The sequence below is a fragment of the Megascapheus bottae genome, chromosome 12 (assembly GCF_031878675.1).
Source record: "Megascapheus bottae isolate mThoBot1 chromosome 12, mThoBot2.hap1, whole genome shotgun sequence".
Lineage (NCBI taxonomy): Eukaryota > Metazoa > Chordata > Mammalia > Rodentia > Geomyidae > Megascapheus > Megascapheus bottae.
This window is the reverse complement of record NC_143520.1, coordinates 47,428,316-47,446,104: the sequence shown is the minus strand read 5'-3', so window position 1 is coordinate 47,446,104 and position 17,789 is coordinate 47,428,316. Positions and strand designations below refer to the sequence as shown.

Here is a 17,789-nt window from a genome sequence, read left to right as displayed (position 1 = left end):
TGGAGGCAAGGGAGTCATCTGGGAAGGGATGCATGCACAGGGGTTGAATGTGTCCCACAGACCTAAGCTGCTTTCTAGTCCCTGCAAAGCTGCCTTTGTTGTGGAGTGAGACTCTACCCTTCCATCTGGAACAGTCCCTGAAGGTTCCAAACACTTTCAGTCTTTGCCTGGAGTCCTTGCCTATTAGCTTAACTGGGTGCCTATGAACTAGAGTAGGGGTAGAGAGGAGCAGACAACTTCACAGAAAGGCAGCAAGCAGGCTAGGTGCTAGTACAGCATGTGTGCTTTAAGAGATTAGAAGGAAAACCCAAAAGACTCTCATTTTCATCAACCAGTTTTCTTCTTTCTTGTATAATTCTATGGAATTATACGAGATGTACAGGAAATACAAAAGTATTCCTGTACTATTTGTAATAAGGACACAAGCAACAGGTGAAATTTTAGACAGGAGGCTTAAAGAACAGTCTATTGTATATAACCAATATCCAACTTCTCCAAAAAGAAAAGAGGAAGAGGTGATGTGCCTCAACACGGCAGAGTGCTAGAATGAAAAAGCTCAGGAACAGTGCCAGGCCCTGGATTCAAGCCCCATGACCAACGAAAGTAAAAAAAAAAAAAGTCTATGAAGTTGGCTACCCAGAAGAGTCTATAAATTATGCTTAGCTTTAACTTGAGATGCAGCAACTGCTTTTTCGTGATGGTTGAGATTGCGCTTTCAATCCCCCATGTTGGCTCACTTGCTTTCTCTTTACAAAGAGATTCAGAGTTTTCCAAGCAAACAATTTTGCTTCCAAAAATTTTGCCTTCAAAGTACTAGCAGTAATGATCTTTACAAACCTAGAGAGAGGTCAGGTACTGATGTCTCATACCTTAATCCTAGCTACCTGGGAGGCAGAGATAGGAAGTTTGAAGCCATTTGGGACAGAAAAGTTCACAAGAGAGCTGTCCAACTTACAGCTGGATGCAGGGTTCATCTTAATTTCAAGGCAAGGATAAATAGGTGCACAAGAGTAAATAGAAGTGTACATTTGGAGCAGGAAGACAGAAAAAATAGCCAGTGCAGCCAGATACTGATGGCTTGTGCTTGTAATCCTAGCTACTCAGAGGACCCTGGTCCAAAGCAGGTCCAGGTAGGAAAGTCTGTGAGACCCTTTATCTCCAAGTAACCACCAGAAAACTGAAAGTGGCGCTGTGACTTAAAGTGATAAAGCACTAGCCTTGAGCAAAAGAGCAATGCTCAGAAACCTAGTTCAAGCCTCATGACTAACCAAAAACAAAATGTAAGTATTTTGAGAAACTGCTGGAGGCATGGCACAACAGTGGCATGCCTTTCCAGGGAGTGTGAAGTCCTGAGTTCAAATTCTTGCACCAAAAACATATAAAATCACACAAAAATGATCCTTGAAAACACCACAAAACCTAGAGAAAGAGTAAGTGACTTTCACTCTTCCACATAGCTAGTGGTTATTCTGGCATCATATCCTGGCAGTGAGGCTTATTGAGGAGAAAGAAGTCTTCCCTACCTCATTCACCCCTGAGAAGCACTCATCTGGGTAAATCAAAGATGGAAAATGAAGGCCTGTGCACCAAGTCTTTGCATGCATGGACTCTTCTACAAAGAGCCAGATTCTTGGTAGGTACTACCTCAGATCTGATTCCTAAACCATCACTGCCTTTGTCCCCATCATTCTTCCACCCACCCCTGTCCCTACCAGCCTAGTGCTCCATTCCAGAGCCCTGGGTTCTGGTCCCAACTTTGTCACTAATAATGAGTGATGCTGGAAGAATGTTTGAATCTTTGACTTTAATTTCCTCATCTGATGAATAAAAGGCAGGAAGCATATAACGTCTCCTGTCTTTAGAATTCAGGATAGTTATTGCTTTTACAGACCCTCAAAAGCCAAGAGCCTTAAAACAGTGAAGTGTTTATTTCTCTAATGAAGTCAGGACCTGGATTCCAGGCTTGAATACCTTATCTGCTGAGGGAGTGGTCTACTAATAATCAGGGAGGGGCAGAGGGGAGGGTGCAATTCCTTGCAAACTAGTCTGCTAAGAGAAGGCAAAAATGAAAAGCAGCTTGGACAAATCTGTTTGCCAAATCTGATATGATCACATGTGGCTCCAGTTACCTCAAGGAGTGTCAAGAGAATTTCAAAGTCAAATGAATTCATTCATATTTTAAGGATTTGGGGGCCATCCTCACAAAACTGTCAGAAGTAGGGCCATGGGAGAAAGAAGGCCCTCTGGCTAAAGGGGAGATAGCATCACAATCCCAAGAGTACAAACACTTCTGTCTTTAAACTCACATCTGCTTTGGCATCTAATAAATTTCTAGGGATAAACATTAACTCCTCAAAGAACTGATCACTCACTTATCCATCAGAGTTAGATCTCAGTCCTGAGGTTTGAGTTCAAACTTTTTAAAATGATGAGAAATGGCGGTATGTGATTTATCTCAGGATTGTGCTAGAATTGGGAAATTAACAAGATATGGAATTAGAACTTGGGTGGATTTCTAGGCTATTGCAACTAGGTGCTGCTGGTGAGGGAAAACAAAGAACTTTGAATTCAAACAAAACTAGTCTCATTCATTGACTGTCTCATCTTGGACAAAGTGCCTGCTCACTTTGAGCCTTGATGCCTCTAATTTTTAAGAGTTAGGAACCAACTTCTGCTGGCATCTATAAATGACAGATATGACTCTATGTGTTCATATTTGATGCAAATAAGACAACCTTCAGTTGCTTGTTTGGGGACCCTTTTCTCTTGAAGGAAAAAGTTATTTCAGATCTGTAACAGATGACACAAAAGTCCTTGAACTGAAGAATCGATTAGGAATTAATACAGAGTTCTATAAAAACTTAAAAAATGTGAAGTCATTTGTGCCAAGTATTTGGCATGAGTAGTGGACTATTCAAGTTGTGTCTTCCTTCCTTTAAAACACTCTTGATGATTGGGAGGAAGTGGGGGAGGGAAATGAAGACAAAAACATGAGAAGGGGTATCAATGTGTGAGAAGTAATGCACCTACTACCTGGTGAATGTAACTGTAACCCCTCTTTACATTACCCTGACAATAAAAATTAAAAAAAAAACATTTTCCCTAAGTAGAGCAAAACGCACAAGGCAGAAACTGTTCCTTTGCTGAACAGCATACTTAAGATAAGGTGGGAATGAGATAAGGAGGGAGATGGGAACCCCAGCTACAGAAAGTCAAACAGCCATATACTGCAGTTTGAGTCTTAAATGTCCCTCCAACATCTTATGCTTTGAAGGCTTGGTCCTCTGTGTGGCACTATTGGAAGGTGACAGACCCTTTAATAGGTAGAGCCTAGTGGGAGGGACTGTGGGGCCCTATTCCTCTCCATGCTGGTCAGTGCAGTGAGTGGACTCCCACAATGTTGGCCTGCCTTGCCAACAAGCTCCAAAGCAACCTGTCACAGAGTGAAACTGCTAAAATGGGATAAAAGGAAATATAAACTGTTATCTCAGGATTTGTTGTATCCAACAATAGCCAACTAACAGAATATTATCCCTAAGATGAAACAAACAAGTAAATCTCTGACACTCTTGTACCCACGTCATGGCTGCTTTGCTATTGAAGTCGTTTTACAATTTCAACATGATGTTAACCTGAGCTATTAAAAAAATAGGGATGTTATGTTCATAATGGCCTAGGAAGAAAATTATATCCAAGATGCTTTATAGTCCCTAAAGTATGTCTCCTCTCCTGTACCACACCTTAATAGTGAAGACAATAATTTACTCATAAAGATTGATAGTTGGCATTTGTGTGGAAGTTATTCAGCTATTGCATGAGAATTACAATAAAATTATCTTCTCACCAAAGAAGTTAGTTATCACCCCAGGCTAAGGCTGAGGTAGAGTTCAGAAGAATCTGAGTTCTGAGGATCTTTATTTCTCTATGAAATTAGTGACTTCCATGCACATTAAATGAATTACATGCAATCTTAAATATCTATTTTCAAAATACAACTCTGTCCAACCAGGTTTAAAAATAGATCTTTTCTACTAAAAAAAAATTACTCCATTTTAACCACTTTGGGTAGTTTCATTGTCAGAAACATTTCACCAAAATCCTGACTGCCATTTTTCAGCCAGCAACACACCCAGGGATGATGTTTGTGGTTGCAGCAACCCCTGGGGCTGGACAGCTCACATGCCAGTCACATTGAGAAGAGGCAAGAAAGGAGAGGGAGGAGGTATGTGAAAGGTGTGTGTGTGTGTGTGTGTGTGTGTGTGTGTGTGTGTGCATGTGAATTCATGCATGGGGTAGGTGACAGGCACAGAGGGAAAAGAAAGAATTCACAAATAGTCACCAGTGCTTCTGTTTCTTTCTCAACTCCCCAGTTCCTTTCAGTGGAAAGATTTTAGTTTCTGTGAACTGTCCTGGCCTCTCTCAGTTTTTAACACTCTCCTGAACTTTCCAATGTATATCAGGGCTCTCCTCCATTCTGATCTTGAAAGTCCAGCCATCTGTCCCTCTTCCCATACTGTAATTATATTCTTATCCCATGTATACATATGTAGTTCGTAGGAATAACACAGTGTGATAACAAATACTAACATTAAAACTATTTGTACAGAATCACATACACATAGCCCCCGAAATGTTCTGTATACATGTTCGATATCTCTGAATTATCAAAATCAGGAAGAGGCAAGGATGATCAATTATAGATATTGCAACCAAATGCATAAATAAATTCCAAAAATTATTGCTTATTTCTAGGAAATAATTCAGTGAATACACATATGTACTCCCACTTACAGATTCACGGTAAAACCTACTTATGCTCATAGATAAAATTTTCTCATAATCATATAACTTTAAAAAATAGAGAAAGAAGAGAAAAATATTTTCAAACCTAGAATTTAGAGAAAGCTACTAAAAACAGTCCTGGTGCTTATATGTGGCTTTAATAGATAAATTTGGGATTCTTGGATTATTCTACTTTTAACACTAAATAATAAGACAAACATGTTTATCTTGTATGGGCTCTATAAATGTAATCTTAAATGACAATGAATAATTTCATTAGGGTATCATATTTTACAAAACAATTCTACTTAGACATGTCATTCCTCCCTTATATTTTTATTCATTTTTATTATTTTTAAGTAGTTGTACAAAGGAGTTGCCATTTAACAATGTAGCTTATGAATATAACACCTCTTGATTAATGCTACACCTTTAAACAGTCTCACTCACTCCTCCTTTCCATTTTGTCTTCAATTTTCTTAATTTTGTAGGATAAACATTGAATTCTTGGCTACATTCTGCTGCCCTTCTCCTCTTCATTTCTCTACCACTTTTTCCTCGGCCCCACCGCACCCTTTTCAAATACCCATCTAGGTGATTATTTCATTGAACTTTGACCTTCCTTTCCTAAGGAATTACAATATTTGACTCTACCACAATTCAGTTAATGCATTTATGTAAACTTGCATATCCTCCAACACATTTACTTATATACTTATAAGTTAATTCTAGTGTCTACATATGAGGACTTCTCTGTATTTTATCTTCAAAGTTTTAGTTACCTGTTCCTTGCTCATTCTCATAATTTTTGTCTCTGTCTCCTTACAATTTTTATTTCTTCTCAACTAGAGGTAGCACAATGGGATACTGGGCTGTAGCAAATTACAAAAGGAGAGTGAGAGGGAGAAGGAGAGGGAGAGGGAGGAGGAGATGAGAGAGAAGAATAAGCAGGGACTAGGGGTTCCAAGACTCTCTGGGTTCCATATTCTTTTGAGACAGGAGATTGCTGCCTAGGACAAGTCCCGACGCGGTACACAAGGTTAAGCTGTGAAGATCTTTTGTCCACTCTATAAGGTCCTTAGCCCAGCTGCCAGCTAAGGAAAGTGGGGAGTGGTGGTGAAAGCAATCTAGTTTTTTAACCCTCTGCAGAGCTGTCTGTTTTGAGCCTTCCCTGGTCAGCTGTCAGCATTCTGAGTGCTGCTGAGGCAGTGTTCCAACCTCTCAAACATTTTCAGGCTTCACAGCTCCACTTTAAAGTTCCCTACATCATCAGTCACCAGCATCATTTCTCTATCCTCCTTGGAAAACTTTTTCATATTTCATTCATTAGATACATGATGTTTTATGAGTACCTTCTCTGACATGTGCATAGATCAAGAACATAAAACAATGTGTTATAAAACAACAACAACAAAACAATGCCAAGCTGGGCTTCCATGGCTCATAGCTGCAATCCTAGCTACTCAAGAGGCTGAGATTTGAGAATCACAGTTTGAGGCCAGCCTGAGCAGGAAAGCTCATGTGACTCTTACAGCCAATAAACGACTCAGAAAAAGCCCAAAGCTGTGCTCAAGAGGAAGCCTTGAGCAAAAGAAACTCAGGAACAGTGACCAGGCTCTGAGTTCAGGCCCCTGGACTGGCTTGGCTGAAAACATGGATTTTGCAAATACACTGTTTGCTCTATTGGCTTACATTGGTTATACTAAATAGCTGAATTTTTTTCTTTCTTCAGCTCTTTTCTGATCTTGAAAGGGAATGGAAAGCCAATTATTTTATACCCCTAAATATATTTCTATGCCAGCCTAATATTATACAAGTGCTAGCATGAATATACCACTTAGCTTCCATTCCCTGAGTTCTTCTGTGCTGAGGAGACCCAGAGGAGACAGTGAATGAGGAGGAGCATGCATCATTTGTTTTATCTTTTCTCAATTCAAATCTCTAGTTTCAAGGTGGCCTGTGGGTGGGTAGCTTGCTGGAAGCTAAGTGTCTGGGCCCAGTGAAGGAGGGAAAGGGGAGGAGAGGTGAGTCAGATGTTCCAGAGGGATAGTGCCAACATCAGGTTCTACACAGAGGTCCGCCCAGGGAGAGATGGGTGATGATAAAAAAAAGTTCCTGCCTGCCAGGGAGAGCACAGCTGAAACCAGGTGGCTGAGTCCCAGGCTGAGAGAGATGGAAACAACAGACTGAAAGTCTCTAATGCAGGCCTGATGAAGGCAAACATGCAATTGGCCACAGATCATGCTCAGCTTACCACACCAGTGGTGGGACTTCTAGCCTGTGCAGGGGCTCAGAGCTGTAGATTTGTTTTGTGTCTTATATCTCTTTCCTGTCCACAGTTTTGCAGGTCTTAGTGTGTATACATTTTCTTTCAATGTATTTGCCATTTCAACTCTTTTTTTTTTTTTTTTTTGCAGTCATGGGCCTTGAACTCTGGGTTTTGGTGTTGTTCTTGAGCGGTTCAGCTCAAGGCTACTGCCCTACCCCTGTAACCACAGCACCACTTCCAGTTTTCTAGTAGTTTACTGGAGATAAAAATCTCACTGGACTTTAATGCCTGGGCTGGCTTTGAACTGTGATCCTCAGATTGCAGCCTCCTGAGTAGCTAGGATTACAGGCATGAGCCACGGCACCTAGCCCTACATTTAAAAAAAATTGCAGGGGCTGAAAATGTGGCCTAGTGGTACAGTGCTTGCCTAGCATGAATGAAGCCTGGGTTCGATTCCTCAGTACCACCCATACAGAAAAATCTGGAAGTGGCACTGTGGTTCAAGTGGCAGAGCGTTAGCTTTGAACAAAAAGTGTCCAAGGACCGTATCTAGGCCCTGATTCAAGCCTCAGGACTGGTATATGTATATATGTATACATATATACATATATATACATATATACATATATACACATATACACATGTACATATATACATATATATATATATATTGTCCCTTTGCAATCCTTGGGCTTTTTCTTCAGGCACAAATTATCATTTTATTCTGTTATTTTTAATTTCCCTTTATTAAATTACATTATTTATTTAGCTGGGATCAAGGTTTGAACCCTTTTACTCAAGGCTGCTTTAGTGCTCTAGTGTAGCTTTTTTTGTTGGTCAATAGTTAGTGATGGCGTCTTACAGACTTTTCTTTTTTTTATTGTAATTAATAAAAGGGTTACATGATATTTGCCATATAGAAAGTGCATTAATTCACATACATTGATACTCTTTCACATGTCTTGGTACCCTTTACTCTCCCCCCTACCATCCCCCCCTGTCTTGTTTTCTTTTCATTGTCCCTTTGCAATCCTTGGGCTTTTATCACTAATCATACTCCAATATATAATTGTAAAGTAGCTACTGTGTGACAGTCTTTAAATAGCACCTTGCAGATCTTAGTTATCATGTCCCTTACACTGTGACCTCATTATTATAAGACATATAAACCAGATAGCATCTCTATGATAAACCTGTAGCCAGTCTGACTGGTTCCAGAAATTCCTGAGAATATTGCAATTCATAGATGTTCTAGTTCTTTATATAAAATAGCATAACATTTGCATAAATCTTACCATATACAGTCATATACTTTAGATCATCTCTAGATTGTTTAGAATTTAGTGCACTTCTTAAGTAGCTGTTCTACTGTACCATGTATTAAATTGTAAATATATGTGTATATAATAACATACATATAAATATATTGTACATACATATATTCATACATATATATGTACATATAGAGAGATCGCTACAACCATCATAATCCTACCTACATGGTGCAGAATTCAAGGATGGCTCAATCTCAAGATGTAAGACCTATGAGTAACTGGCACTGATTTGTTTTTTTTTATTTTAATTAGTAAAAGGGTTACATGATATTTGCCAGATAGAAGGTGCATTAATTCACATACATTGATACCCTTTCACATGTCTTGGTACCCGTTTCCCTCCCCCCCCCCACACCCCACACCCGTCTTGGTTTTCCCCCCTTCCCTATCAAATTTCAAATATCCAAATACAAATAAATTCAATATATTAGATAACAAAGTGAGATACTATACCAATATGAGATAACCAAGGGACAGCAAAGGAGATGAGAGACAACATAGTACATTAAGGACAACAATCATTCATTATATGGCTTTTGTTTCAGTATCCTGGAGGTCCTTTCAATTAGCTTCACATTATATGTCCTTATGTATCAAGATTTTGCTCTATTGCAGATCTCTGCTAGTAGAGCCCAAGGTTTCTACTGATTATGACGAATGAGGGAAACCATTGAGCCTAAGTTCCTTTGAGTCTGGCTTACTTCACTTAATAGGATTTTTTCTAAGTCTTTCCATTTCCTAACAAATGGGGCGATGTCATTCTTTCTGACAGCAGCATAGAATTCCATTGTGTACAAATACCACAACTTGTTGATCCACTCATCAACTGAGGGACATCTAGGTTGGTTCCATATCTTTGCTATGGTGAATAGTGCTGCAATAAACATTGTTGTGATAGTGGGTTTAGTATGTCCTTGTTTCTGGGTGGTTGGGTAAATGCCAAGTAGTGGAATTGCTGGGTCATAGGGGAGTTCTATGTTTAGCCTTTTGAGGCACTGCCACACTGCTTTCCATAGTGGTTGAACGAGTTTGCACTCCCACCAACAGTGTAGTAGTGATCCCTCCTGGCCACATCCCCTCCAGCATCGGTTATTATTAGTTTTCTTGATCCTGGCCATTCTAACTGGAGTGAGGTGGAATCTTAGAGTTGTTTTGATTTGCATTTCTTTTATGACCAGAGATGTTGAGCATTTCTTCATGTGTCTATAGGCCATTTTTGTTTCTTCTTCAGAGAAGACTCTCTTTAAGTTTTTGGCCCATTTTTAATGGGATGGTTGTTACTTTGGAGGTTAGTTTTGGAGTGATTCAATTTTTTGAGTTGTTGATATATTTTAGATATGAGGCCTTTGTCCGTTGTTTGGTTGGTGAAGATCTTCTCCCACTCTGTAGGCTTCCTCATTAGTTTACTAGCTATGTCCTTTGCCATACAAAAGCTCTGCAGTTTAATGCAGTCCCACTTATCCAGCCTTTCTCTGATTTGTTGCGATTCTTGGTCCTTATTAAGAAAGTTTCGACCTGTGCCAAGGAGGCCTAGTGTATCTCCTATTCCTTCCTGTAGAGTTTTCAGTGTGTCAGCTTTTACCTCCAGGTCTTTAATCCATTTGGAGTTAATTCTAGTGCAAGGTGACAAAGAAGGATCCATCTTTAGTTTTCTGCAGGTGCTTAACCAGTTCTGCCAGCACAACTTGTTGAAGAGGCTGTCTTTCTTCCATTCTATTTTTTTGGCTCCCTTGTCAAAGATTAGGTGGCCGTAGGTCTGTGGTTTAATATCTGGGTCCTCAGTTCTATTCCATTGGTCTTCAGGCCTGTTCCTGTGCCAGTACCAAGCTGTTTTGAGAATTATAGCTCTGTAATAGAGTCTAAAGTTTGGAATTGAAATTCCTCCAGCGCTGTTCTTTCTGCTAAGAAGTGTTTTTGCTATACGGGGTCTTTTATTATTCCATATGAAATTTTGGATTGCCTCTTCTATTTCTTTAAAGAATGACATTGGGATGTTGATGGGTATTGCATTGAATTTGTAGATAGCTCTTGGCAAGATTGTCATTTTCACAATGTTGATTCTTCCAATCCAGGAGCATGGGAGGTTTTTCCATTTCCTTAGTTCTGCTTTAATTTCCTTTTTTAGGGTTTTAAAGTTTTCGTCAAAAAGGTCCTTTACATTCTTAGTTAAGCTAATTCCTAGGTACTTTATTTTCTTTGAGGCTATTGTGAAAGGAGTTTCTTTCCTGATTATTGCCTCGTTCCTCTCACTGTTGGCATAAAGGAAAGCAGTTGATTTTTGAGGGTTGATTTTATAGCCTGCTACTCTTCCAAAGCTTTGAATCAGCTCAAGGAGCTTGCGAGTAGAGTCTATAGGATTCTTTAAATACAGAATCATGTCATCTGCAAAGAGGGATAGTTTTATTTCCTCTTTCCCTACTTGGATCCCCTTTATGCTTGCTTCTTGCCTTATTGCACTGGCTAGGAATTCTAGTACTATGTTAAAGAGGAGTGGAGAGAGTGGGCATCCTTGTCTCATTCCTGATTTTAGAGGGAATGGCTTTAGGTTTTCACCATTAAGTGTAATACTAGCAGTAGGTTTCTCATACACAGCCTTTATTACATTGAGGAATGTTCCATGGATTCCTAGTTTCTCCAGAGCTTTTAACATAAAGGGGTGTTGGATCTTGTCAAATGCCTTTTCTGCGTCTATTGAGACAATCATGTGATTTTTGTCCTTGCTCCTGTTGATGTGTTGAATTATATTAATTGATTTGCGTATGTTGAACCAGCTTTGCCTCCCTGTGATGAATCCAGTTTGATCATAGTGTATAGTTTTTTTGATGAGTTGTTGTAGACGCTGGCACTGATTTATTTAATTCTGACAAGAGTATGAGGTACTTGTCATTATCATTTCCATTTTCCAGATGAATAAAATGGTGTGGAAGAAATTAAGTAACTGGAGAAAGCCATGCAACTAGTTAATGGCAGTTTATCAACCCATAAGAGCAACTGCCACTATCATGTGGGTTTCCAGTATGCCTGGCCCTTGCTGAGGGCTTTGCACTCATTGCCTAATTTAATGCTATCATTTAGATGTTATCCTAGCATACAAGTAAGGTGCTCAAAGCCTGAGACTCAAATCTTAGCCCTGTGCCCACATGGTAGGTCTACTCCAGAGGTTGTGTTCTTACCATCTTCAGATATGGGTATCTTCATTGTCTTTAAGAATAGTTCAGAATTTAAAATCATGGATTTACTGAAGACATTTTACAGAAGAATTGTAAAGTTCCAAATGGGAAAATTAACACAAACTAAATTCCCTCCAACCTGAATAAGGACAAAAAGATCTTACCAAAGAGTTTTAGTAGCATCCCAATGGGGACTACAGACTGCCTGCTCCCGCAGGAGACAGGCCCACAGCATCTTTAATAGAGAGCTTAAGTTTCCAGCCTTCAGGCTGACTATGGAGTTGGAAGTCTACCTAGGAGCCTTGATTGGACTTTAATGGCTCTTTTCTGTTTGAATGCCCACACTGAGCTCTCCAGGTCATAGATGTATTCTTATAAATCGAGGCTGAAGAAAAGAGGATTGCCACAGACTAGGCTCTCTCTTGACAGCCTCCAGCCTGCCCTTCTGCTGTGAGATTGTGAAGTTCCCTGAAGGTAGTCTGTTCATGAAGGCTGGGGAAAAGGAATTAACTCCTTTGTGGCTGGAAGAAGTAAAATAGAAATTGTCATTGCTAAGTCCTGTCTCAGTGTAACATTGACAGGTAACTAGCAATACCCTTTCTTCTTCTTTTCCCATTACCAATAAGGAAAGGAAAACCAAAACTGAAGAGGAATATAAACAAAGGGAAGCTAGTATCTCTTGATCAGCTGGTAAGGATGTGTTGGCATTTAATACTTGCAGCAGCATGAGAAGAAAGATATTAAATACCTGGAAAAGTGGACTACCTATGGTCATTAGCCAAATAATAGCAGCTCTTAGAATGACTCCTTAACCTCTCAGGCTTCTGAGTGACTGCTGTCTGAGTTCGGAGACAGAAGTGGGGCCTGAAAAGCATCTGGCTCAGATAGAAGAGGGCTGGAGGAGGTGAGGGCTGCTGAACTCCAGGAGACTTCATATCAGAGCAGTACTCCAAAAGAAAAAGTATCAAGGAGCCAGAAAGGGCAAAAGGACAAAGCTTTGTCTAGGTCAGATTAATCCACCCAGTACTGCTAGGCTCTATTTGTACTGGAAGAAGGACTCTCCTAGAAGAGGATTACAATAGCACAAAACCTAGATTCATAAGGTCATATAGAATGAGACTAAATGAAAGGATCTCTAGGATATGGAGACAAGAGCTTTATCTTGTATAATTGTTGTTCTTAATGTACTATGTTATTTTTTTCTCTTTTGTTGCCCTTTCGTTAATCTCATATTGTTACTATATCACTATATCTGACTGTGTTACCTGGTATATTGTATATACATTTGATTATCTGAAATAGGAAAGGGAAGGGGGAAAACAAGATGATTGGGAGGGGGTGGGGAGAGAAGTGGGTAAAAAGATGAGAAAAGGTATCAATGTGTGAGAAATAATGCACGTACTTTCTGGCAAATGTAACTGTAACCTTTCTATACATTACAATATTTTTTTAAAAAAGAAGTGTCTCATCGGAACTTCCATGTTCATGCTGGCTTTAAATCATGATCCTCAGATCTCAGCCTCCTTAGTAGCTAGGATTATAGGCATAAGTCAATAGCATCTGGCTCCAGCCTAGCTTTTTTTTTTTTTGCTGGTCATGTTCTATATGGATTTTTTTCTTCCCGACTGGCCTTGAATGGTCATCCTTCAGATCCCAGACTCTTGAGTAGCTAGAATTACAAACATGCTTTAAAGGCATGTGATCTGGCTCTGAAAACTAGAGGTACATCCTTTTTAAGAAAAAAAGGAAAGCATAATACCTTTCCATCGGATAGCCCCTAATAACTTGGGTTGACATGGAAAAGAAATGGAAAACAATGCACTTTTAGAAAGCTAAAAATGTGGAGAAAAGCAAACAAAAACAAAAAAGGAGCCATCTGTCTGTCCTTATGTGTGGGGGACACTATTAACATTTTTTGTTCTTTCAAAAATAAATGGAAATCATGCTGAGTGAGATAAGTCAAGACCAAAGGAACAAAAGGCACATGATATCCTTAGTATGTGGATATTAGATCCAAACAGTACAAAAGCAGAGACTCAATATTTGGGTACCCAAGGTTAGGGAAATGTCCTTGGAGATATGAACATAACTACATAGATATAAATATCTATGATGGGCTATATACTCAATAGACATAATGTTTTCTTACATATATTAATATGTACCTATGACATACAAACCCTTAGCTTAATTTTAATTATGTTCTAAAAATCTATGTGCCAGTGATCGTATGTAGAAGAGTCCCTTCTTGAATAATTGTTTGTTAAACTTGACATTTGAAGTATGATGTAAAAATCAATGTTAATAAATTATTCAATAAAAATAAATGCAGGGGCCGGGAGTTTGGCCTAGTGGTTAAAGTGCTTGCCTAGCATGCATGAAGACCCGGGTTCGATTCCTCGGTACCACATACATAGAAAAAAGCCAGAAGTGGTGCTGAGGCTCAAGTGGTAGAGCTCTAGCCTTGAGAAAGTCCAAGGACAGTGCTCAGGCCCTGAGCTCAAGCCCAGGATGGCAAAAAAAAAATAAAATAAATGCAATATCAGTATTCATGATTCTGCATATATAATATACATATCTTTTGCACAGCATATTGTATTTATATACCATATGCATTATATGTATATATAAAATATATGTTCCGTATGAGACTTACAAAAAAACTTATCTCCACATGTTATACTCATTCTCCTTCAATTCTTTGGGGATAGTCTTTCTTACCTACCTCTTATAGCTCATTTCTATTACAGGTTGCATGCTCCTTCAGCATAAAAATACAAACTTTAGTGAGACCTTTAGTAGTAGAAACTTTGTTTACTTACTGAAATGACCATTATTAGTTCTGCAGTAAATAAGCCTGCACATTCCTCTGAAAGAAAATTTATAGAAATATATGCATATCCCCAGAATAAGTTCGACAGTGCCCTTGGGAGAGAGAGGAAATCCGATGTGTGGCAACTTGGCCTTTTGAAGGGTGGGACTAACTTTCACATCTACCAATGGTGAATGCAAACCTGTGCCAGCACCAGATGCCATCAAACACATCAGCACGTATACTAAAATTAGAACAATACAGAGAAGATTAACATGGACCCTGAATAAGGATGACACACAAATTCATGAAGCAGTCATATTTTCCCCTATTGTTTATCTCATGTTGTTATTGTATCTATGTTACCTGGTACATTGTATTTATGTTAATCTGTATACTTGAAATTGAAAAACAAGATGATTGGGAGGGGTGGAGGGAGGGGAAGTGGAAGAAAAAAAATGGGAAGGATATCAATATTCAAGAAATAATGGACCCAATACCTAATGTATGTAATTTTAACCCCTCTATATATCACCCTGACAATAAAAGCAATAAAAAATTTAAAAATTAAAAATCATTTTAACTTTTTACCATTGGTAAAGCATAAAAACTAATGCTGTTCTATTTTTAAATTAAGCTAGTTATTGATCAATTTTTTTCTATTGATTACTCACAAACTTCACTTTTTCTTCTATTGTATTGTTATTTTTATTGATTAGTAAAGCTTTTTGCTTTTTAACCACCTATTCCTTTGGTATATATGTAATAAGTACATTTATTATGAACCTTTTGTCATTTTGCTCTCTGTATATAATTTTACCAATAGTTGAAATTTGTGAATCACTGACATTATCATCTTATTCATTTATGGTCTCTAAAACATTTCTTGTTTCAAAAAGTTTCTAAACTTTTTGTTTTCTTAAATGGTCACATGTTTAAATCTTCAGTAATAAGTTTTGTTAAAAGAAGTAGCCCAGTTTAGTTTTTCCAATATTTTCCCCAAACCATTTTTAAAATAATCTCTTTCTTCCACTGATTTTCAATGTTATTTTATTTTTTTGTTCAGTGCCCACAGAAACCTGTGTCTGTTTATTTTCTCTAGATTCTGTGTCATTGATTTTTTTCATGAATTTGTTTTCTGTATGTCCAAAGTATTTTACTTACTGTAACTGAATAATGCATTTTAATATTTGGTAAAAAGTAGTCCCCACTTGTTTTCTTTTTTCTCTTCTTTATATTTAAAGTATTTTTAAAGAGCGGATCTCAGTATGTGGCCCAGGCTGGTCTCAAGTTTGTGAACCTCCTGCCTCTATCTCCTGAGTCACTTTTCTTCTTTGTCAGGAATTTTAGATGTTAATTTTCTCAGACTGATTTTACCTAATATTATCAAGTTCAAAATCAGTCCCAGCAACACCACCACCTCTCTTGGTATTTTAATGAAGTTTGTATTTAGAGATTACTTTTGAGGAAAAGCATAGCTTTAGAAAATTCAGACTTTCGATCAAAGAACTCTGTATTTTGTTGTTGTGTAATTATTTTTGTGGCTCCTGGGTCTAAAGTTATCTTCATTTAGGATTTATGGAATATTAATTAAACTGATGTGCACATGGGGTTTCTTTGATTGTGATTGTTTCTGGAATTTGTATTCTGTATTTTAATTCCAGTTTCTCCACAGAAACAGGGAAATGACTTTGCACCTTCATTTGTTAACACTCTACTGGCTTTTTCTACCATATTACATTTTTTTCTGACAGTTTGTCATAGCTTTAATGAGTTTATAACTATACTATTTACATAATAAATTTACCATCCCTTCTTAAATATTTATATCTCTCATTTCGCTTCTTTCTACTTGTTATGATTTCTAGTTTAGTTAAACAATAATTATGACAATATACATCATTGTTTCTTTCCTTGGTTAAAAAACACTATTTCTACCAATTAACATTTCTATTATTTACTACTAAGTAGAGTTCTGAGGCTTTTTTGTCTGGACACATACACACACACACACACACACACACACACACACAACACATTTATCTATTCTCATCTTTTCTAAGGCTTTTAGAAGTTGTTTTGAGAATTGTTTTCATAGTTAGAAATAAGTACACACTTCTATGGTTTACCATGCTGTTTCATTCTTAAGTCAAGAATGAATATGTACTTTGTCAGGTATCTTTTAAAAATGAGTGGAGATGATCAAATTTTCATTGACATACTGACATGATGTAGATATTTAGTACATTCTCTAATTTAAAATCCATTCTTGTCTTCCAGGGTTGACTACTGACCTGCTGAGGCAAATTTATTCCAAATCATTCCCTCCAAATTTTTATTCTTCTTCTTCATCCTTTGTAATCTAAATACTTTCCCACATACTACTATTTTTTGACTTGTTGTTGGATCTATATTGCAATTATTTTCATCTGCAATCTGTAGCTGTACATGCACACTGGAGTGCATAGTTATGGGTGAGATGTTGTTTGGTTAGGTTGTCTATTAGTTCTTTATCAGTCTGCACTCTCAGCTGCCTTTGCTCCCTTCAGGTGAGATGCCTAGCATAGCGATACCATCAGCATTTGTCAACAGCGCTGAGTCAATAGTCAGATTGCAAACCAAATAGTATGTAGCTGTTCCTAAAATTATATGGGGAATATTTATCCCAAACCTTAATTATTGTTTTCTGAAATTAGGATTTAACTAAGTGATATATACTTTCACTTATTTAATTTGGTAGCCCTAGTTTTTTGGAATAAGGAAATGATGTGACCCGCAACTTAAAAAAAAACATAGTGACAGGTTCTTTCGTGTCAGAGGGACTGATGGAAGAGTTAAATGACAGTTGGGATTTCTAAGGCTGAATGTGGACTTTTAACCCATGTGCTTGGAGTATCTGCTAAAGATGTGTCTCCTGGTTTGATTGCTTACCTGGCTTTGGAATATTATATTCATAAAAGGAAAAAATGTAGACCATGCTGGGTTTATAGCAATGACTAATGTCATAAAATAGAAAAACAAGCAAATGGGCATGTTTAGTGAATGAAAGTAGTGATTTAAAAAAAAATTTGCCTTTGGCGCTTGGCTGAGACAAACATAATAAAGCCTGGAGGCCTTGTCACGATCAGTGGAACAATGGCTGGCCAACAAAGCCTTGAGTGTAGGGCTACAGACATCAAGTCATCCTTAACTGGGCCTAAAGAAAACCATTTCATGGGTGAGCCTGCAGTAGACCAGGCTGATGGCTGGCACCCGAGCCTAGCCCCAGCCTCCAGAGGTGAAGAACTCGCTTCTACATGTTGGCAAACCCATCTGCAGAGAAGATGTTTAGCTGGCAACTGGGTGGAGACATGTCATGAAAGGGGATTTCTCAAGCAAGAAAATTTGAGAACCTCAGGGATGGGAAAGAAGCAATGATGTCA

General features: G+C 38.2%; 1 non-coding gene across 1 annotated transcript; it reads left to right on the top strand.

Moving 5' to 3' along the window:
* The first annotated feature begins 14,584 nt into the window (after window positions 1–14,584).
* Window positions 14,585–14,694, top strand: LOC150056494 (U6 spliceosomal RNA). The gene has a single exon (XR_016537354.1). It is a non-coding gene; the product is annotated as a U6 spliceosomal RNA (small nuclear RNA).
* The last annotated feature ends 3,095 nt before the right edge of the window (window positions 14,695–17,789 follow it).